General features: G+C 41.2%; 1 protein-coding gene across 1 annotated transcript in view; it reads left to right on the top strand.

The window, feature by feature from the left end:
* The window catches only part of LOC119416747 (YTH domain-containing family protein 1), a 15862-nt gene that overhangs the window by 991 nt on the left and 10282 nt on the right, over positions 1-4589 (top strand). The gene's annotated exons all lie outside the window — the stretch shown is intronic.

Here is a 4589-nt window from a genome sequence, read left to right as displayed (position 1 = left end):
GACACCTGGACAGGTCTCCAGTCCATCACATGACACCTGGACAGGTCATCACAGAGACACATGGTCAGGTCTCCATTCCATCACAGGACATCTGGACAGGTCTCCAGTCCATCACAGGACACCTGGACAGGTCTCCAGTCCATCACAGGACATCTGGACAGGTCTCCAGTCCATCACAGGACACCTGGACAGGTCTCCAGTCCATCACAAAGACACCTGGACAGGTCTCCAGTCCATCACAAAGACACCTGGACAGGTCTCCAGTCCATCACAGAGACACCTGGACAGGTCTCCAGTCCATCACAGAGACACCTGGACAGGTCTCCAGTCCATCACAGGACACCTGGACAGGTCTCCAGTCCATCACAGAGACACCTGGACAGGTCTCCAGTCCATCACAGAGACACAGGTCTCCAGTCCATCACAGAGACACCTGGACAGGTCTCCAGTCCATCACAGGGACACATAGAGACAAACAAGACAAACAACCATTCACTCTCTGACACCTAGGGACAATTTAGAGTTACCAATCAGTCTAACATGCATGTTTTTGGTCTGTGGGAGGAACCTGGAGTACCTGGAGAAAACCCACGCAGCACGGAGAGAACATGCAAACTCCACCCAGAAAGGCTGGACAGGATTTGATTTGGCGACTTCCACTCATAGAGGCAGCAGCTGTTTCGACTGAGACACTGTGCCTCCCAACTTAAATATATTTTGATAAAACCTGTTTGACAAATAACCCCATCAACCATCAAAAATGTTCCTAGAAAGTTAAGTCAGGTTCTCTGGACGAGTTCAAAAAACAAAAATATTGTAGAAATATTTCGTCTTTCATCCAAAAGACCTTCTGAAGTCAGTCTGAAGACTGAAGAAGTCTTTTGGCTGAAAGACCAAACATTTCTACAATATTTTTGTTTTTTGAACTCGTCCAGAGGACCTGACTTTTAGGATTTTTCTACCTGGATTATTGAGCATGCATCATATATCTTCTTTTAATCAATCTTTGTTCCATCTTTGTAGCAGTTATAGCTAAAAACACCGCTGTCAATCATTTTTAATTATATTTTGATTTCTGTGGCTCTTCATGACCCACACTGGACTCCTGACCACAACTCTGGGACCGGCTGATCTAAAGTCTCACATGTCAGCTAGTTTGTTTAGATGTCATTTAAAAACTGTTTTTGTTATTATTACCGTAATTGCTGATCTATAGAATGCACTGGAGTGTAAGCCGCTCAGAATTTAAATTAAAACACAATTTTGTACATAAGACGCACCTGTGTATACGCCGCAGGTGTCCACATAATGATTTCAGAAAGTGCAGCGCCTGAAATACACGTGCAGCTCTTGTAGTACAAGAGTCAACCACCAGGTGTCGCCACATAGACGTCACCAGTAGGTTTACTTTCACACACAGGCAGACTGATCAGATGGATCAGCTTCTCTCACTCATGGTTTAATCTACTGAATAACCTTCATCCTACAGAATTAACAGAAAACAACTTCACTAAGAAGAACAGGTAATCAGTAGAAACACCTGTAAATTACCGTATTAAAACTTCACATACTGGTAGATTTTACCCACAGTTTCACTGTTCACCTGTTGTCTCTTTCCGGTCATGTCATTGAACAGCAGTGAACTACAGCAAAATGCATACCAGTAAGTTGGTAACGGTAAATGTTAATTGAATTACTGCCGTTGATTTTTATTGTTGAGCACATTTTTGGTCACAGCTGCTGTTTTTAAAATGTGCTTTTTACATAAATTTTACGACTTAAAGTCAAGACTCACAGGAGAGAGGGGGAACTCCCCCTCCCGTTCTCTCAGCTGTGAGTGATATTTACCGTAATTCAATTCAGTTTATTTATATATCACCAAATCACAACAAAGTTGTCTCAGGGCACTTTACAGGAACATTCACAAACATAAAAGCTAATTAGTAAAGTTCTCTATCTAAGGAATCCAGCAGACAAGTTGAATCTTGGCTTCGTTGCAGTCTCCCATCCTGAGCAAACACAGTGGCAACAGTGGGAAGAAAAACTCCCTTTTAGAGGAAGAAACCTCCAGCAGAACCAGGCTCAGGACAAGCGTCCATCTGCTTTGACTGGCTGGTTGAGAGGACAGGAAGGAGAGACAGACGAACACAGAATGGTAGGTCCAGGTACAGGTCCAGGTGAACCTGAAAGACAAAAAACATGTTAAGGATAGAAAAAGTAATTACAAATACAAAACAGGTTGAGCAGAGTAAGTAAAGACAGTAGCAGAGTGAAAAGTGTGGTCAGTTTGTCCTCCAGCAGTCTAAGCCTATAGCAGCATAACTAAGGGACAGCCCAGGAAACCCAAGCCGACCCTAACTATAGGATTTAGCAAAAAGGAAAGTCTTAAGCCCAGTTTTAAAACTGGATAATGTGTCAGCCTCACGGACAGAGATTGGAAGTTGGTTCCACAAGAGAGGAGCCTGATAACTGAAAGATCTGCCTCCCATTCTGTTTTTGTAAATTCTAGGAACCACAAGTAAACCTGCAGTCTGAGAGTGAAGTGCTCTGTTAGGAAAATATGGAACAATAAGATCTGTAATATAAGATGGAGCTAGGTTGTTGAGGGCTTTGTAGGTTAGAAGTAAGATTTTGAATTCTATTCTGTATTTGACAGGGAGCCAATGGAGAGAAACTAAAACTGGAGAAATATGATCTCTCCCACTAACTCCAGTTAAGACTCTGGCAGCAGCATTTTGGATCAACTGAAGACGTTTTAAAGACGTATTTGGACACCCAGATAATAAAACATTGCAATAGTCCAGTCTAGACGTGACAAATGCATGGACCAGTTTTTCTGCATCATCTTTAGATAAGATGTTTCTAATTTTAGTGATATTATGCAGGTGGAAGAAGGAAGTTCTAGTAACGTTTTAATGTGGGGGATAAAAGACATGTCCTGATCAAAAATATCACCAAGATTTTTAACATTAGAGCTGGAGGCCAGATTAATGCCATCTAAGGAGGAGAAAGACTGAAAAATTCATTCCTAAGGTGCTCGGGTCCAAAAACCAAAACCTCAGTCTTGTCTGTGTTCAACAGGAGAAAATTAAGGGTCATCCAGGTTTTTATGCCTTTAAGACATGCTTGTAGTCTAAGTAGCTGATTGGATTCATTGGGTTTAATGGACAAATATAATTGTGTGTCATCAGCATAACAATGGAAATTTATCCCATGCTGTTTAATAGCTTTACCTAATGGAAGCAAATATAAAGAGTATACAGTACACATAAATTAAAAAAAAAACTTTTAGTTAAATATGTAACAGTAATATACAGTAAAAAGGTTACAAACTGTATGATAAATGTGTGGTTTTTCTGACTATGCCTTTATCACAGCTGGTAAATAAAAAGAATTCCAGTGGAATTTTCCGCTGTCCTGTTAAAGTGAAACTGTTTCGTGTAGTCGTTCGTGCTCTGATGGACAGTCCTGTTCGTTTCGTAAATCTGAGATGCCTCGATGGTCTATCTTTAACATCTTAAATGTTTTGTTGGCAACAGTTTGATTTTACAGAAGCTGAACTGTCCAGCACGTCTACATTGAGGGTGTGTTCTCGTGACTCAATGAGAGTATGTACTTTATTGGTCATTCACGTCATTTCTGGTCACATGGCCAGAGCAGGATTATGGGCATTTCATGGTAAAATTGGAACCACAGACGTTCCTGTCATGAATACCTGTGGTGTTCATTCTGTCTGTCACTAAAACCTGCCCCCAAGAGGGGTGGGTGTTGGACAGCTTTATGAGCACCCAGGAGTGTCAAGAGAAAATTATACACGGTGGCAGGAAGCTCAGCTGCCTGTCAAAGTAAAATAATAAAATAAAAAAATACATAAATGAGTTACTCCTGTGTTCAGGCTGCAGAGTCCAAAGCGTGAGGGAAAAAAGTAGCGGCTTATACACCTGCAATTATGGTAATATACAGATTATGACTGCTGGCTCGAGTCCATGTTCAGGTCTAAACCCACACCAACATCCATCCATCCATTATCTTTTACCCGCTTCTTCCATTTTGGGTCACGGGGGTCGCCGGTGCCCATGTCCAGCAATCACTCTGCGAGGGGCGGGGTACACCCTGGACAGGTCTCCAGTCCATCACAGGGACACATAGAGACAAACGAGACAAACAACCATTCACTCTCTCTCTCACACCTAGGGACAATTTAGAGTTACCAATCAGTCTAACATGCATGTTTTTGGTCTGTGGCAGGAAACCAGAGTCCCACACGAACAATGATGAATAATTATTTAAAATAAGGAAACAAACTGGTCTAACTCTGCCTCTGTCTCTGTGTTTAGTCTCTGCATTTAGTCTCTGCATTTAGTCTCTTTATTTAGTCTCTGCATTTAGTCTCTATTTAGTCTCTGTGTTTAGTCTCTGTGTTTAGTCTCTTTATTTAGTCTCTTTTTTTCTCTATTTAGTCTCTGTATGTAGTCTCTTCATTTAGTCTCTGTATTTAGTCTCTTTATTTAGTCTATTTAGTCTCTGTATTTAGTCTCTTTATTTAGTCTATTTTGTCTCTGTATTTAGTCTTTTTATTTAGTCTCTGT

Source organism: Nematolebias whitei, chromosome 11, assembly GCF_014905685.2.
Source record: "Nematolebias whitei isolate Nwh7 chromosome 11, NemWhi1, whole genome shotgun sequence".
In the NCBI taxonomy this organism is placed as follows: domain Eukaryota; kingdom Metazoa; phylum Chordata; class Actinopteri; order Cyprinodontiformes; family Rivulidae; genus Nematolebias; species Nematolebias whitei.
Note: the sequence above shows the minus strand (reverse complement) of the source record. Positions and strands in the feature narration are given on the sequence as shown.